The sequence below is a fragment of the Hypomesus nipponensis genome, chromosome 17 (assembly GCF_054491055.1).
Source record: "Hypomesus nipponensis isolate SF chromosome 17, ASM5449105v1, whole genome shotgun sequence".
Taxonomy (NCBI): Eukaryota; Metazoa; Chordata; class Actinopteri; order Osmeriformes; family Osmeridae; genus Hypomesus; species Hypomesus nipponensis.
The window spans coordinates 10,449,173-10,468,374 of record NC_140377.1 but is presented as its reverse complement, the minus strand read 5'-3'; the positions used below and the strand labels follow the sequence as shown (position 1 = coordinate 10,468,374).

Here is a 19,202-nt window from a genome sequence, read left to right as displayed (position 1 = left end):
GTTTGATCTCCAAGCCACCGCACATTATCTTCAAAGAGCAAAAAAATTGTGTTTCTTTCCAAAACAGACTTCTCCATGCTCCCACATTGACATCCCTGAGGAAGCCACTCAGGGTTTAGACAATGTTTTGTGCTGTTACTGTACTGTATGTACTGTCTTTGTGTTTCATAGTGCTCCAATACATGGTAGCCCCTTTCATTTTGTCCTCTAGAGGTCTTTTTGTCACATAAAGGCATCCAGATTTGTATCTGTGATTCTCATGGTGGTGTTGTTTGTTCTGAGGAGTTATTGTTTTGTTTGAATAATTGTAGCGTGAAGGATTTGAGAAGGACAGCGGGTCTAGAAAGTCCCGGCTATTCATGCCTAAATATGGTGCCTCCAAGACTAGAGCTACACATTTCATCACATTTAAATTATGTTTCATTATCCTATATTGCAAACCTATTTGTTGCATACAGGAAAAAACACAAAAGCTAACATTTGCAAAACTCAAAGGGAGCTTTAAGTGGCAATAAGGCATCGAAATATGCATTCTGATTAGGTTCGGTACATACCAGTTATACAGGTACCGGTGGGTTTCGGTACCCAACCCTAGGAGACCGGAGCCACACCCACCACAAGCACACACACACACATAAACAAACAAACAGGGAGAGAGGGAGATACAAGCTGCTGTTCTTGTGACAACAAACTTGGACCTACTTGTGGCCCCCCTAAATTTAGAGTCTGAATAATTATAACTTTCCTAGACTTTTAGCTAGGTTTCTAGGTACCTAGACAAAAGTAGCCTCAACTTTCCTAGACTTCTACATTTACTACATTTACGCATTTAGCAGACTCTTTTATCCAAAGCGACTTCCAAGAGAGAGTTTTTACAAAAGTGCATAGGTCACTGATCATAACAACGAAATAGCCCCAAACATTGCGGGGAACCTAACATGAAGCATACATTGTGAAACCAAACTTCTATGGTACTAATGCTGAGGGTTGTCTGTCTTACTAGCATGTCGTATATATGCGTCGTTGTCAGCGGGTTGTGACATTAGGTTAGCACTGAAGTGGCTAGCAAACTAGATACTTTAGCACTTTTTGCCACAAAAACATTTTACTGTATTCTCCTGAACCATGCAACAGAACGTAAATCCCAATACAAAATCCCACATTTTGACACCAACTATGTACTGCAAATATTCACCTTTTTTTAGGGGTGGGAAAATAATCATATTAATATAAATATTATATAGAGAGAAGGTTGTCTACCTGCCGTTGGCAGGCACACCCAATTAGTATAGATATACCACGTGAGTTTTTCTTCTTACAGTAACTGGATGCGTGATTTTAGAAGTCAATCTTAACAGCAATTATTTTATTTTGGTTTAGCAGTGTATAATCAGATCTTCCAGGCAAGGCATTTTTTTTTTTTTTTATACACCACCCCCTCGTCTACCCATTAAAGTGCAATCAGTCGTTGTCCGTCCAATAAAATGGAAGTGGTCTTTGTTGGCATCCAACCTTTGATGGATTTAGCCTCGGATTTTACTGTAACTATGGGAACTGTATGACCAGAGCCACCAGCTCAATCTTGTGGTTTAACTCTGTTGCAATATCTTGCTTCTGAACCTTACCTTGTTAGAGGCTTTTGATTCAAGTTTCACATTATGAAAAAAGGTTCTGCTGATTTTATTATATGTTAAGTGTGGTGGCTTCACTGTGTAAAATACAGTTGACTGTATTCAGCTGTAGTTATTTTCTGTCTCATGTCATCAGAGAACATTGGTTTAGACATAATACTGTATACAAAGGGATATATCTATTTTAACCATTGCCATTTGGAGTCTCCCTCTCAAAAAAAAAATATTGATTGTAATCTAGCTATCATTGCTCCACCATCAACCCTTAATGGTTTCTGTGGCTCTCATGGTGTTATTACAGCCCTGTCACATCATCCCAGAACCACTTTCCTCTCCCACTGCGCTGCCTATTTGCTATTGGCTATAAACAAGATGGCCATCCTCGGTTCACTTGTGATTGAAGATAATATTTTCCCTCACAACCATGCTGCTAGACAAGCTACAATAGATCTGTTTATGTTGTAGTAATTGGACTGTCGTTCGGCCGGGAGTTGATGCTCCTGGACTGTGTAGTCTCAGTGCTCTCTGGATGTGTCAGAGACGTGGATGGACGGCCTAGCCTTTCTAATGCTTGTTTAAAGCAAACGTGGTGTTTCAGGCATTAGGCAAGTCATATAGAAGATTTGGGTTAGGTTAAAGCACACACCAACATTTTTCCTGACCAACCTTTCAGCTCAATAATATTATTAATTAGTAATGATAATTCACTAAATGAGAGCATGTTTCACATACCAAGGTCACATGAACCATTTGAGTAGATTTTTCATATTAATTGAGCTTGCGACTAAAGCATGGGATTTTAATACAAATGATCTAGAAATGTGAAAATGTCTTGGTATTTACTTGGTAACGACGAGGACTTGTCGTTATTATCTGTTCCTCTCATAAACTGTTCTGTTCTGTTCCCTTAATAATAAAAGCTGATTCAGTCCTTCAGCTTAGGTGTCTTCTACATTTGTATGACTGTCTTACCCTATTCAACACAGCTCACGATCTGGACATAGCACATCAAGTGGCCTTGCATCATTCAGGCAATGCTAAATAATACTGTCAGAGGGGTGTAATTTTTCACAACCTGAGATCATCCGTGAAGAATATCCAACTTGTTTTGCTATCTTTTCTAATAGACCTTAAAAAGCCTAGCGACACAGCATCAATTTTACTGAGAGAACTCAGGCAACAAGACTCAATTAAGAGACGTTTGTGTTGTTTGTAAACCCTCTTGTTTTGCTGTGTTTTGCTGTGTGCTTTGACCCTCTCACCAATAGTTAGCACCAGTTCCCTGGCATCATTAGCTTCTGCGTGGCAACTTTTCCCACATAGCTCTTAACTATCACAGTTTGGTTCATCTTCAGACTGCTCCTTACCTGCTGATGACTGTCTTCCATCTACTACAGACAGAACTCACATACACTTCCATGGCACCTCGTGACAGATGGTTAAATGAAGTGGGGACGGCTATTCAGTGTGTGGGAATCTGTGGGTACGCAGATGCATATCTGTGGTGACATGGCATCCTTGTCTTTTCAAGGGGATACAGCTGACCACAACCTGTTTCCCGATGACTGTGATGTACCCTGAGGACGTGTTCAGTATTCAGCTCAAGGGTCACGGTGTGAGAATCATGTGCCGGTACAGCTTCAACAAACCCTCCGTGTGTGTGTGTGTGTGACTTTGATGATGTGTGTATGCACAGTGTATAGACAGGATGTCAGGTGGAGGATCAGTCCTCCAGACCCTGGGCTGCTCCTCACCTCCCCAGGAAAGCCTTGAGCTCAGGACCGAGACTGGGACTGGATTCAGACTCACCAGATGGAGTGAGCTCAGTCCCCAAAACCGGGCAGACGTCAGTGGAGGATGCAGCGTGTGTGTATGTCTGTGTCTGAGTTTGGGTTCTGGCTTTAACATTGAGTGCAAGTAAGATGCTGGGGGCCTCTTTGTCGTGTTTGTACCTGAGAAGAAAGAGGTCTCCTAGATCTTAGGCAGGCTGCTTAGTGACAAGGCCGACGAACTCCTTGTGAAAAGACAGAACACACAACCACCAGTCTGTCATTGTTACCCAGGCAACTCTTTCAAATGATAGGGGAAGGGTCGCTTCTGCATAATCTGTTTAATCAAGCTGTGGGGTCACAAGAGACATGTGCTCGCAAGCCCTGACTGTTGTCACTGCGGATTGTAATCAGAGTGGTCTGGTGTCGCTTCCTATCTACCTGGTCTGGACTATGGTGAGTGAGTAGAGGCCCGTGTGACAGGAAATATTCTGACAACTTCAACAAAATGGTGCTTGTTGGTGTTTTTAAGTCTGTGTGTGTGTATTTGTGTTTGTGTGTTCTTTATCAGCAAATTGAGCCAGATAGGGCACCAGAGAAGCTATTATCTTGTTGTTGAGGTGGAGTGCACTGAGTTAGACACACAATTTGACTCATTAGAAAGCCATTTCAAAATTACACATTGTGTTTTTACTGGTTAGGTTCCCCCTTATTTGTTGTTTTCCAACCAGCTGTATTCCATTCAGGTCTGTAGTAAAGAAATCAAGCCTAACATAACCCCATTATGACTTTAAGACTTTAACTACCACAGAAATTAAACCTATAGGGCCTGATCTTGCACCCAGCACAAATGACTTAGTCAACGACGCAAGTGTCATTCCTAGTTTGCACTCGACGCAAAGCCTACTTTTCCCTCCACAGACGCACGTCGAAATGACCTTGCGCTCCCGTGGGCGGTTCAGCAAAAAAGGAGGCGTGTTCCGGCGCAAACGTTCCCTGGTGCTATCTTGCAGTTTCCAAAAAACAATTCCGCTACTGACCAGGAAAAACGTGGTCTAAAGTCAATGGCGCATTATTCAGATGCTATTTTAAGAGCGCAAGCTTGGTCTGTGCGCACTGCTGGAGAGGCCAGGGTCTTCTATCTGCGAAGCTACGTTACTTTGTTTTGATTTATGGCGTGTTACATTTCTTCAATGATTAAAAAAATATTTTCATAAGAAATTTCTATGTATGTGAACTTGATTTGTAGCCTGGTCCTAACCAGACTCTCGTACATTTCATTTGTACAGAGGGTCTGGGATCACTCCATTGACAAGCGTTAACTTCCTTGAAGGCGGGTACTCTGTTGAAGTTTAAAACTATTGGATCTGCTCAGAGCCACTCTGATCTGCCTTAACCAATCGCTAGCATTTGCCTTAGCCAACTCCTTCAACACTACTGTAACAGAGCTAGCTGCCGTAGCTGGAAAATCAAACTTTTCCCGAACCCCGTGGGGAGGAGGGCCACAACATCATGGCCACCAACAAAACTCAGTAAGGAATGTTCATGCACCGGCTTTAACTTATGGATATTCGGCAGCATTGCCACAACCGCAGAATAGCTTCGGTCGCATCTTTCTCCGCCGGCATTAATGAACTACAACTCAAACTAGTGCACGACTTTAGCGTCATCGTTCTCAGCCACTCCCTCTGTTCGCTGATTGGACCTACAAAAAATCTGTTTCTGAAAAACGACTTCAAAGCCAAGCTCCCAGACCTAGTACGGAAGCAAAATCCGAATTGAGCGGAAGTACGTAGGAGGGCAGAGCCAGGCTACTCCAGACCCAACTTCCCGAACAAATTTGTTTGTGGGCGGGGATAAGTTGGGCTGGCAGCCAGGCTAATATAGCCTATGTTACACAAATACGCGATTTACTGTGGCAGGAAGGTGCAAACAATAAACATATACAGGTATTAATTAAGTACAAAAGTACATTAGTTAAACTAATTCTAAGAACTAAACAATTTAAAAATATAACAATTACAAAAATAAAATATATGTAAACAAAAATAAAAAAAATTGAATGAACAGCATGAGTGGGAAACTTGTCACTTCTCTAACTTTTACGGCCCTGACGAGAACGTCGGTCTCCTCGGCTGTGAACCGCTGGCGTGCGCCTGGCAAATCCGCCGTTTTAATAGCAATTCGCTACAGAACAAGCGCTGCTCTTAAAGGGAATGTGAGATGATGCTCTGATTGGTTTATTGCACGTTACGCCCAAACCACACCCATTAGTAATGTAGCTACTTCAGACCAACCCTTTTTAGATTTGCACCAGATGCAAAGTCATTTGTCCCGCCGACAAAATAACAACCAAGCTGAAGTCACGCCCAAAAAGTTACTTGCGCTTTGCGTTTTGATACTTGCGTTTCAGATTGTCAAAATAGGGCCCATAATGTTTCACGCAGAGCATGACACTTTTGAAAAGGCCTGCAAACTTGCACTCTCCTCTTTTTTAGCAACCTTGTCACAATACGTAAACTTGCCTTTGCTCTTGATGTTCCTTAGAAAGTATGGTGACACACCCACCCTGCTGCTCGTCAGAGCTGCCAGCAACATCCCTAGACAGACAGGAAGTCGCTGTCTCTCCTAACCAACTTTATCAGTGCAACTATGATTTATGTCCCCCCTTTTAGCCGTCTGGAGGACAAGGTTCCATTAGTACTTGGCTAATGGAAGATGTGGACCAAAAGGCTTTTGTCTCTAATTCAGTGGAACTGTGGAGCCAGGTCAGTCCGCCAGAAGGTGTGTGTGTGCTTGTCTGTGTGTATGTGTACTTTGAAGTGATGGTTTTCATTGTTAGGGTTTCTGGTCATCACCAGGCAACACTAGCCTGTGGTTTAGCCCCAGTTAGGCCTGAGAGAGTCTACTAAGCCAGTGGCCATAAGATAGGCCCACACTGTGTATGTGTGTTCTTCCTAAGGCAGCTGGTCTATGCATATGTGTGTGTGTCACCTAGATGTTCACAGAGATGTTTAATACAAGAACATGTGCAGCTGCTTGTCTGGCTCACAATTGATTCACATATCAAAGACACCAGTTCAGAAAATTACTTAGAGACTCCAAAAGAGATCAGAGAATTAAAGAGATACGTGCATTTAAATGGAGACCCTCAAGATTATGTGTCTCTTCTAAAAGATAATGGAGAATAATATTCTCTCTTTTATTAATGTCTGGTTGTCTATATAATGCTGTCATTGGTTTGCTTTTTGGTGTTGCCAGTTAACAGTGTAGTAATATTGAAGCAGTGTAGTAGATGCCTATCATCCAAAAATGTCAATCTTAACTGATGGTTACGTAACAATTCCATTTTACTATCGTCTCTCCATCGTCGCTTTCCAACACAGGAAATGAGGATCGAGTTCTCACCAGTTGTCAAGCATATGCTAATAAAGGTTGTCATGGTGATGCCAAACCACCTGACCTTTGAACTGTGAGTGTTCTTGTTATCTTCCTGTTGTTTGAAAGTTGCACTCAAGGCTAACAGAAGGGACTGTGCCAAGGAAATTCAAATGAAAAGAAAACACGTTTTGAGTGTTGGCTTGATTAACTGTAATCCCTGCTATTGACTGTCTCTCAAAGGTAATGAAAATGTGAGATTTTAACATTTATTGTCATTATCATTATTATTATTTGGCCCAAGAGACCAACATTTTAATGACAACCTTGTCAGCTCACTGGCTTGTCAATATTCATCTGTAAAATCAATGTTCTACTTGAAATCCATAGACTGTCTGGTAGCTCTCTGTCATCAAATAGAAATGAAAGTTTCAAACTGTAGGTGGTTAAATATTGGCCAAACAACCACAACTAATTCCCCTATGGTTTAAAGGAAGATGTGAAACTGAACAATGTATTAGCATGAACCAAATAATGCCAATACAAATAGAATTATAGTTATTTGACTCTATGGGTTAAATCAGAGCAAGAACGGTCAAAGTAAGGTTAAAATGAAATATGTATTTAATAACGTTGCAAATTGATGAAATCAATTACAAGGCAAACATGTTACAAAATGAAATAAATCTTACCTACTCTACCATGATCATTAAATCAGAGAGAAAGCAAGAGGTGAGCAAGGAGTAGGACAGTAGGACAAGGGAGAACTGAGGAGAAAGGTCTCAGGAGATGAAGAATCCACAGAACAATGCATTACAATTCCCTTTATACACTAGACCAACCAATCAGACCACATCTTAAATGGGATGTGAGGGCCATCCTGGGACACCCACCCTTACAAAACTCTTCATTTCCAATCCTGAGACACAGTATGAAGGTGTGCCGCACAGCGCTGTACACCTCTCCAGCTCCTCCAGTGAGAGGCTATTAGCATGGAGGAGCCTTAACCAGCCAGCGGTGTGCAAAGCATTTCAACCTCACACTGACCGGCTAAATATAGATCAAAGCTTGGGAGTGGGAAAAGGCCATCTTTCCACATCCAACCAGGCTTTGTTCTCGGAGGCGTTCCTGAGCCACTGTGGTGCTTTCATGAGCATGACCCAAGGATCATGTGTACGATGAGGAGAGGTTCAGTAATCAGAACTCACTTGCGCGCACACACACACATCCTCACCTACACACACAGTCACTATTCTCCACGCACAGATGCTCCTTGTTGCTAGGGAGCATTGTTACCAGACCTATTTTTGATTAAGAGGCTTTTCTTTTTGACGATGAACGGATTGTTGGTGCATCACATATGAGTGGTGTGTGTGGGTGGGTGTAGGGGTGTGTGTGTGTGTGTGTGAGTGTTCCGAGGGCCATTTTATTGATATCAATCACAGGAGACACAGCAAGTACGTAGCTTCCATAGGCAAGCAATTGGCTCATATAAAGTGTTTACAATCATTGAGTGTGTGTGTGTTTGTGTGTACAAACGTGTTGGTTTGCTGCTATCCACCCTGTCCAGTGTGTTCACACCTTGCCAGGCCAACCCTGTGGGTGAGTAGAGATTAGAGGGATGGAGGGAGAGTTCATTTCTTCCTGCAGGGCCGTGATTAACTTGACCACTCCCCACTGACCCTCTGGCAACACACTCATACACCCCTCTGTATGGATGCACACACACACACGCTCACACATCCGGTACTTCGATAGTGACATCCACATACAGCTGACTGTCAAGCAACACTGAACTTACTTTGAAAACCACGCTACAGTCTACTAGCGCTCCATCAAAAAAAAATCACAATAAAAGTCTTTGCTTAGGGGGTTTGTTGTTTCTGGACAAAGTTTCTTCCCTACTCCAGCCTGCCCTGCTCAGCGTGGTGCAGCAAGGCCTGACTCAACGCTCCCACTCAGGACTGAGCACAGGTGGTGCTGCCAGCATGAAGCTGCTCCTCCCTCCCTCTGACATCTGTTGCTTTAGTCTGTCTGCCCCCAATAGACCCAACAGATCTGCGCTAGAGCGATCTTGCTCTGTTTTTTTCCAGCTCTTAGCATGCAAGAAATAATATAGACATATAAAACCATGTTGTAAGTAGGGCTGAAGTGAAATGCTTGGTTATACTGCTAAAGTTATTGTACCCAAAGAGACTAGTTCCTAAAAGGTCCCCATAAATGACCGACACATGGACAAACACACGCATATGCAAACACGTCTAGCTAATACTGCTGGCCACAAATTTAAAACATTCAGGACACCAAGGTCATGGACAGTGTTGGCTGCCTGCCTGGGAGTTCAGATGAGAGCTGTGTGTGTGTGTGAGTATGTTTGCGTACATGCATGTACATGTGTGTACAAGCTGAATAGGAAGGGTCTTAGCCAACTGTTACCCATGGGGTTTGAGGCCAAGACTATTCAACTATTCTTTTCTTTCTTAATCTTCTAAATCTCCATTCAACCATCCATCCATTCATTCAACCATGCTCCTACTTGGCTGTATCCATCCATCTCTCCATCTACCAAAGTTATTTTCTCTATTAAAGGTGAATATTTAACCCCACCCCCAAGGCAAAATCTGTCATAGATTAGGTTGAGACATAGGTGAAGCACCACTGCCTTGGCGGGACCTGGCTGGGGAGTGGAGGATGAGGGATACCTGGAACCACCCGCCTCCTACCCCCTCCTGCAGCAAGAGCTCAGCTGCTCATAGTAATCACACAAACACCCTCGCACACACACACACAGGCACACTTGTGGGAGTTCTGATCTGCTGATAGGAAAGGAAAGAGAGTAAACAAGAGAGAGAGCGAGAGAGAGAGAGAGAGAGAGAGAGAGAGAGGGTAGGAGATGTATTGGGATGGCTAAATGTGAGGCAGAGACCCTGAAAATAGAGTCTAGATCAGAATGACAGTTGGAGAGAATTTGGTCCATGCTTGATTGAGTGGGAAGAGAATTACCTAGACAGAATTTGTTTTTTTCTGAAACATACTGAACTGGTATCACACTGACAGACAGGACAGAGAGTCAATTTGGCGATGACAATGCTGTCTGATGCTTACAGTTCAGAGAGATACAGGACATCTGTATATCAACACATCCTGTCAAAAGTAGTTTGAGGACAGTCCTGTGGTGGGTGCCCAGTTTGCATGCAGTCCCAACTCTTCTCACTCTCAGCTGAATAATAATAACCTCTAGCAGTCTTACCATCCATCTGCTATGAGACCAGGGAGGTAGCTTCTGTCAGAATATTTCAATGTTATTAGGGAGACTAAGGGTAAACTGTCACACAAAGTGGCTTAGAAGCCACTTTGTCTGCACCGCACCAGTTTGTCAAGCTCTTTGATCACCCCTGACGGATGTAGTCTGCATTCTTTCTTTATATAATTTTACTGCTATCTTTTGCCGTCCGTTTAATTGGCCTGTTCCTCCAACAGCAGACGGGCGTGTGAATACACTTCATTACTGCTTAGTTCCGAACCGAAAGCTGTTTTACCATCTGGAATGTTTTTGGTCAGCAGTAGAACACAAACAAACACACATGCTCTAAAAGTGAATACTATTACAGTCATTGAAATATGCAGAATTATTTTGAGTCTGTGAGGGTCAGATGTTCTCCTGTAGGGCACCATAAGCCCCTTTCTGTTTGAAACCGGTTCTCCACCGGCTCTTCGTCTATCTACATCCTTCTACAGCTGCCAGACTTGTTCTACCCTTGAATAAGGCAACCATAACTCCATTACAGTTCATGATATTACTGTATATAGGCTCAGCAGTGTGTGACCATGGGAGTTATCAAAACCCATTCATCACTGGTTCACACATAGACAGGATGGAGCTGAACTGTATAGATTGAGGTTTGGTTCCATTCCCGTTGGTTTGGACGACTATTCAGGGTGCAGCATCTGGTTTCAGCACAAGAGCTGGAGAGTGGGCCATGCAAGTGTGCTTTAGAGATAAACGGCTTGATAATAGTGTAGGCTTGTGATCTGTGTACAGTACTGACATGGAGCAACAGTGAATGCTTTTGGGAGCAGATTTGTTTTGAGTTTTTGGGGAAGGACATGCGTGTTTGTGTGTGCGTTGGGGGGGGGGGGGGGGTACACGTGCGGGGGTGTACTGTGTTATTGCCTGTGTCTGTGTGTACTGTGTGCGCGTCTGTGTTGGAGCCTGAATTATGCTCAATCTGCACACACCACCTGTAGGACTGTTTGACAGCAGTGCTAATAGGAGGGGGCCTCCGCGCACACACACACTGCTCCCTAACAGTCTGGGAATCACGACGCCCGCCCACACAAACCAGCCACTTCAGCATGGCTGATTAATACTCAGTCAGACAGCTCCTTAATCAGCTCTCCACCAATCCGGTCTACTGATGACGCAGATCTCCAACTCCACATTAGTCACCCACACTGTCCCAGAAGCACACTTTATCAAGGGTTTTTTAGTACCTGATTGAACAGCCGCAGCCTTCATGCAAATGTGTGTGTTTGTGTGTGTGTACGTGTGTGTGTGATCAAGATATAAGACTAGGAATTTAGAGCTGAGATAACAGTCTGAATTTCCCAGTTATTCCCTGTGCCATGACTTTCCCAGGGCTTGCACAGAAAACACAAACATACACACACACACACACACACACACACACACTGTGGCTGTTGTTCAAATAGCTACAAACAAGCCCACACACTCAGGTGTGTTTCCAGCTGTGTGGCAGAACTTTCTCCCTGAATGCACCTTTGCATTACCTTGTATTGGGCCACATGCTGTTTATCAGAGACCACCCCAGTTGTCACTCCCCCATGAGGCTCAAGCCAATCCGGCTACAGAAACAACCATGGAATTGACACTCTCACCTGTGGTGGACTTCACTTCCCAGGCATCCAATCTACTGTACATTCTGTATAAGGGATCAAAGTGGTGCAGTGCAGTCTCATGCAGGGGCAATGCCAGGGCCCACGGTCATACTTTAGAGATATATATTTTGGCCTTTATTGAACAGAGACAAGAAATACATGGGTGAGCGAGAGGGGAAGACATGCAGAAAAGGCACAAGCCGGAGTCGAACCCAGTGTCTGTGTTAGGGCCTCAGCCTGTGTGGTACGTGCTCTTGGCTCATGGTTGTGCTAACCACACTGTGCACATCCTCACCATGGAAAACCATTGTTACAGGTAATGGGGTTGGTTGCCATGACAATCCGTGCCTCGTCCCTTGACCAATCATTGCCCCTTATGTACAAGAGGTCTCCTTTCATCCCCATGCTCTGAAATTATAATTGGGCTGGGTAAATGGAGATGCGTTTTGAAGGATGATAGCTTTCTGAGATAGAGAGATTGTCTACCAGGTACTACTCAGGTACTACAAACTTCGGTCAAATGATATGACCGGATTACTGTAACCCAAACAACCACAAACAAAACAATGGAATAGCCACATTAGTGTAAACCCTGCCTATATGAATGGGTAGTTCTAGTCCTAGGTCTGTCTATTATCTAAATGTGACAGTTAGCCTCATTGAAGGTTGAAGGCTGGTTGGTCTCCAGCTGCCCTTCTCCTGGGTAATCATATCATCTTCATTAGAGTTGCTGACCTGTGGCGGCCCAAATCTCCGGTGCTAATGGTGTGTAGTCTCTGCGGGATTGACCAGGAAGGCTGGATAAACTCAGCAGGCCAGACACTGTGACCCGGTGTCAGGGGGAGAGACGTTTGTCTCTCTCAGGACACTCCCCTAGAGGATGTTTTACTTCCCACCTGTCCTCCTGGTTTTCCGTAATCAGTTTGTGAATGCAGGGGTTGTTGCAGATCTGTCGTTGCCTCCGTCTGACTGGAATGTCTGAGGGCTAACAAAAGCTTTCCCCAGTGTGTGTGTGTGTGTGTGTTTGTGTGCGTGTGGATCATGAGTCTGGGAAGGTCTTGTAGAGGCCAGTCTAAGTTTAGTATCCTGTACGCGGGTGACTGTGTTTTCGTGTGAGTGGGCTTATGTCTACATGTTTATGTGTGCATATGTGCTTATTTATGTTTATGTGTGTATATGTGCTTATGTGTCTATATGTGCTTATGTATGTTTATGTGTGTATATGTGCTTATGTGTGTATATGTGCTCATATATGTTTATGTATGTATATGTGCTTATATATGTTTATGTGTGCTTGTAACTTAAGGGAATTTTTGTGACATTGCCGTTTTTTTCAATTTGAAAACCATGTTCATCCTGCTCGTAATAATAAGTGCTCCACTAGTATTATGACAGTATTCACACAACACACTTTGTCATTGGCTGGCAGGTTTCCAAGGTTATATTGAATGTACTTTTACACCATCAGCCCCAGCCAGGGGTCATTCCTTATCCAGCCGGGAACTTGAACCATAGACCTTCACTGTGTGCCACACAGATAACACTCCCTTGAGGGTTACAGCTAACACTCTTTGTTCCACTTGTGTAAAAATGCAGACCACTCAAATAACCATAGCTTTGTAATTAAATGCACAGAAAACACATGCAGTTGGCAAAAATATGGAACTTGAAGCAACTTTCACAAACCAGTCTCTTACTGTAAACATCATAATTGATCAGTTGGAGTTGAGTGGAGCACAAAAGAAAATTATAAACGGGCCTGTCAATTTAATTAGGAGAAAATATGACACAGCTCATTGGTTTTAAAGAGAGTGTGGGAAATTATTCTTATTTGGGAAATGAGAGGATGTAACTGTAATGAACCAGAAACTATTCTAATGTGAAAACGGAGGCAATCCCCCAGGGCAACACATGGCATAAAGAGGGACAGACAGACATACAGACAAACAGAAAACAGTTAAATCAGGCTCAATATCAATCCCCACATATAAGCCCCTCCGAGTTTTGATTATTTTTGTAACTGTGCATCAGTCTTTGTGGCCTTGAGTCACACAGGGTCAGGCATGTATGCAGCACAGGCAACATTCAGACACACACAAAGTAAGCTGACCCTGGCCGAGTGGAACTCTTGGGTGAGGGTCAGGTGTTCTCTCCACTACATTCTTTCCACACACCACACAGTCTTAACGACTTCTTTCCGCACTCCTGTAACGACTTACAGGATTGGTCCTGTCGCTGTAGGGTGGCACATATCTTGAAATAGCCATTTTACTACATTTTCATGGGACGTTTGACTTGATATTTGGGGGGACATGCGTTGGGCTGATTGTAAAATGCCAACGTGTTTTTGTTTATTTCATGTAATTAGTTGGAGGGTATAGTGGATGAATGAGGGTATAGTGAGGAGTCAGATGGCTTAGGGGTTAGGGAATCGGGCTGGTAATCACAAGGTTGCTGGTTCAACTCCCGACTGTGCCAAATAATGTTGTGTCCTTGGGCTTCACCCTACTTGCCTCTGGGGAATGTCCCTGTTCTTACTGTAAGTCGCTCTGGATAAGAGCGTCTGCTAAATGATTAAATGTAATGTAAATGTACATATGGTGATGGTGGTGTAGCAGTGAGAGTATGCTACTAGAAGAAAGGGTCTTGGTGATAGAGTGAACAAATGAAACACACCTGTGTCAGTTGGAGACAGCCAGAGGAGACAGCCAGAAAGTAACCCAGGAACCAGATCAATTTGCCGGCTCATGCTTTTTTTTTGCTGTAGCAGATGGGTCTGGCCACCCTCCCATTCAAACAGATTTCCCTTCAACCCGAATCTGGAAAGGCCCATCACAACCATTCATCTGAGATGAGGCGGTTTGAATATGATGGCATTTTTGTAAGTACATAGAGGCATTTTAAATGCTCCGATTGGTTGTATCTATCCAATTGCATCCAGAGACATTGGTTTGCGCCAGTTGACAATGCCCCATTGTCAGACAAATTTAGGATGTAACATTATATTCTGAAAATACTGGTGCTAGCATTCCTTGCCAGCAGAGAACCCCCTCCCCACATGACCTATAGATGACACTAGGCTTACATAAAACAAACTGACCTAGGTTGACTATTAGCATACCTGTGCAATAAATGTGTTTATCTTATCAGTGTTGAGTGAAACATATGGTCAAGCCTAGGGCCAGAGAATCGAAAATGTGCTGAGAGGTTCCAGAGGAATACGGATTTGCAAAAGGGTCTGGCAGTGCGAGGGGAAGGGGCGGGGAGGCTAACTGGAAAGAAAGGGAATATTGCATCCACACACCTGTCTTTCCTAAATCCAGCAGGGCATAGGAATACATCTCCCCTTAAATCCTGACCCATAACTGACGGATCCACACAATCTCTCTCCTCCCAAGCTGACCTTTTCACAAGCATAATAACCTTTTCCTCTATTATGTCTCTCTCTGTCGGTCTGCCTGTCTTTAGTCTCTCTCTCTTTCTAATCCCATCTCTGTCTCACTCCTCCACCTCTCTTGAATGTGCCCACCATAACCCCAGAAACCAACAGCATGTGTCCGTATCACAAACAACATAGGGTAAACAAACTGCCTCCTTAAAAACCTCTATTTTTACAACACTACACAGACAAACACACACACACACACACTAAGCTTTATTAAGACCCTCACACAACCAACGAGGGTAAACACTGAAGCCAAAGCAAGCACCCAGGCCCCAACTCACATGACCAAACACATTGACTCATGTGAGCATTGCTGGAATGCTCCTGAGCTCTGTGTGTGTACAGTGCGGCCGGTGCTGTGGCCTTTCTGCATCGACACAGACCATTAAGCAAGCCCTGCGAGCTGCAGCGCAGGGGGACAGGGTGGGGATCATGAAGGGTGGTGGGATGGGGAGGCAGGGGGGGGAGAGGGAGGATGGGTGAAGGCAGGGTGGGGGGCAGGGAGGATGCGTTAGGGGTAGGGAGAGTGACGCTTGAATGAGAGAGTGAGATGCACTGCAGTGAACAAAATGAATTAATGATAGCCAATGGACAGTTGGAGTGATGGAGAGATTGGTATGTGGAATGGATCCAGGAAAGTGAGAACAGACAGGAAAGTGGGCGTCTAAACAGAGGAATTAACAGTACACAATGACAACGCATAAATTGTCAGTTTTTAAAAATACTTTTTTTTTTTTTTGCTCAGCAAAAAATACATTCTACATAAAGCTATACAGAATATTCAACAGCTAAAAAGCTTATTTTAAACTGTATTCCAAGGGTTTTGCTATTGATACAAAATGGTGTCATGTTCACTTGCAGATTGTATTCAGTACCAGGGTTTCAAGTCTGAAGTCCGTAGGCTTGTGGAGAGTCTCTCTCCTCTTCGCTCTACAATTTTCTTTCTCTCCTCTCTACCTGGGATGAGTGCCTGTGTAGTGCCTCCATGCAGATGGTCTACTGTGTACGGTGCACTCCTCATGGATTATAGATGAGCTGGTTCTCCTTCAGAACTGGAGGATGGCCGCTGCAGCGCTAAAGACTTGGATGAGATCAAACTGGCTTATGTAACACTAAAAGATACTTGTTTGCTGTAGCACTGTATCGTGTGTGGAAACAGGATCACTTAGTTTCCTGACATGCTTGCCATTGGTGGATAAAAGTGAGACAAGCTGGTAGATTTTCCGCCCTGCAATGCATCCTCCTCTTTGATTTGAATAGATTTTGCTGACTCTTTTGGCCTCTTAATTGTTTGACTGTAATCAGTTTCATTCCCAAAAATGTATTTATTCTTATAAAGGAAATATTAGTGTGAACATCATCAACAACAACAACTAAACAATGGTCATAATGGCATAAATACAGTACATTAAAGGCAGGATCGGTCAATTTTGCAAATCTAGCAATTTTGGCTTTAGTTCAAAAGGATTCAAACCAAAATATATATTCAAATATCAAATATCTCCCTTAAAAGCCACTCCCCTGAAACCCGCTGCCTGACTACTGCCGGGTGGTAGGTAAGTAGACAGACAAGTGGCCCGTCCAATCATTGCATTTGGTCCAAATGCTGTCCAATCATTACTTTTGTTTATTTTTATTACAGTCTTGCGTGCCCACAGATTATCAGATTAATTATTTTTACTGTCCAACCTTAAGATTTATTGGTTTTCTATCAGGATGTGTAGTGTATGTTAGCAAATATGACAAAAAGTGTATCACAACAACATTACCAACCCTGCCTTTAAATCCGGAATAACGGTTTTAGTCTACAGGACTCTCTTAAGAGGGGACCTAGTCATCTCTATGAACTGCAGAAGTGAACATGTAATTGTGCAATGTTCTCTCTCATTTCTTTATTGTTATTATGTATTTTCCCACCCCTAAGAATCCCTCAATATTTGGACTACATAGACAACGTCGGTGTCAAAAGGTTTGCATTGTTAGCGATTGCGTTGCTTGTATTTTTATTATGTTCCGTTGCACGGTTTAGGAGCTTACAACGTTTTTGTGGCAAAAAGGGCCTTGTGTGCACCAAGGGATCCCAGTGCTAGCCTACGTCACAAAGTCAGCACACGTTAATATTTTTGACCATCTGAATTTACCGTTGGACAGCTTGGGCATGAGACAGGAGGGCATGAGACGGGAGGGCATGAGACGGGAGGCTGCAGGCTGCAGCCATACCCATCTCAGACAGACAGCAATATCAGCGAGCCCTCAGCATTAGTACCCTAGCTTAAAGTCTAGGAAAATTGAGACTACTTTTTTGCTAGGAACCTACAAACATGACTGAATTTGCTAGAAAAGTGGGTTCCCCTTTTTTCTTTTGGTGAGCAGTCTCACGAGCCCTATACTTACCCGGCGTAATGGAGCCAACCAGATAAATAGTTATTTGGCACTAGCGTTGCTACCTGCATATACAGTACCAGTCAAAAGTTTGGACACATTTTCCCATGTGTCCAAACTTTTGACTGGTACTGTACACACACACAAACACACACACACACACACACACACAGATACACATACAGATACACACATACAGATACACACATACACACACAGATACACATACAGATACACATACACACGGTAAAGTTTGTGTTTGTTCACATCACATACAGTACCAGTCAAAAGTTTGCACACATTTTCCCATTCCATGTGTCCAAACTTTTGACTGGTACTGTACCTATAGGTGTCAGCCGTGCTCCGTTTTGCTCCTAGATTCAGACGTAGCCCCAGTAAATTATAGAGCTAGCTCTGACGCAAGCACACCCCACAATTTCCCCATAAATGGTACCTTCTCTAGTTCCTCTTGCATCTCTCTTTGTCTTTCTCTTTCTTTCTCACTATCTCTCTGACTCTCTTTCTCTCTCTCTGTCTCGCTCTCTCTTTCTTCCTGCTCTCTCTTTGCTGTCAACCAATCCTCAGACTTTCAAAATGGCTGCCTAAACCCCCCAAAGATATCCCCATTTCTTGAAATGCCACACTGAGAGGAGAGAAAACTGTGCATCAAAACTGTTGTTATCCTGGAGTCGTGATATTGTATATTTAATGATACCTTAAATTTCCCTACTACAAGGCTCCAAGGTTGTCCAGTGAAGAATGGGAGGGATAATGAGATGGTAAGACAGAGAAAGAGAACAACAGAACGACAACAAAACAAGATGGCTTCTCTCTGTCCTTTTACAAATACTTCTACAGCATTAAAAAATCCCTGAGATTACAGAGCATCTATCAGCTAGTTTCACAATCATTTGAGGAAGCCAGGACTTCGCCTGAAAGTTAGTTTGAGAGAAAGAGAGAAGAGTGAATTGGACCCACCTGCAAAGGACGAGGGGTGAGGATGATTAGAGAGAAAAATGGGGGTAGAGATAGAGGACACAGGAAAAGAGAGTTGTTCTTGTCAAGGATCCCTTGATTTAATTACCCTGCCACGTGTCCAAACTATTTTGCTCCCCTGGGATCTTATCTCTCCTCTTCTCTCCTCCTCTTACCTCTCTTCTTCTTTCTTTCTCAAACTCTCTCTCCCTCTCTTCCATGTGTGCACTTAAACACAGTCCTTCAGGCTACTCCCCAGGTACTAGTGTGCAGAGTATAGTGCATGGACTATAGCAGTTGTCTTTTGCGAGCAATGTGGAGTTCTGTCATCTCTGACAAGATGACATCAGACACTGCAGGACGCTGTGAGAGAAGATGGCTGGGAAAAGACACAACAGTGGCTTCTTTCTCCACAAGTGGCCTGTTTTTAGCGCATCATTAGCTTGTCATCTACGCTGGTCACTCTGGAGGCTCTCCAAGGCAGGAGAGCATTGAAGGTGTGACCTTTGTGGGCAGAGGGATGATACCTGAGGAACATGCCTTGAAGCCCTCACGTGTTTCGTCCAAACCCATACTGTTTCCTTACATGTCGGACAAAACGACTGATATGTGTACAGAATGTGCAACTAGGCATGAGTAGTACATGACTGTATATCCCATAACCCACTGTTTTACAGTAGAGAGATGAAGGCGAAGCGGCAGTTGGGGAGCCGCTGCTTTATA

General features: G+C 43.6%; 1 protein-coding gene across 1 annotated transcript in view; it reads left to right on the top strand.

Moving 5' to 3' along the window:
- Window positions 1-19,202, top strand: part of LOC146253496 (cytoplasmic phosphatidylinositol transfer protein 1-like) — a 39,516-nt gene that overhangs the window by 1,416 nt on the left and 18,898 nt on the right. The gene's annotated exons all lie outside the window — the stretch shown is intronic.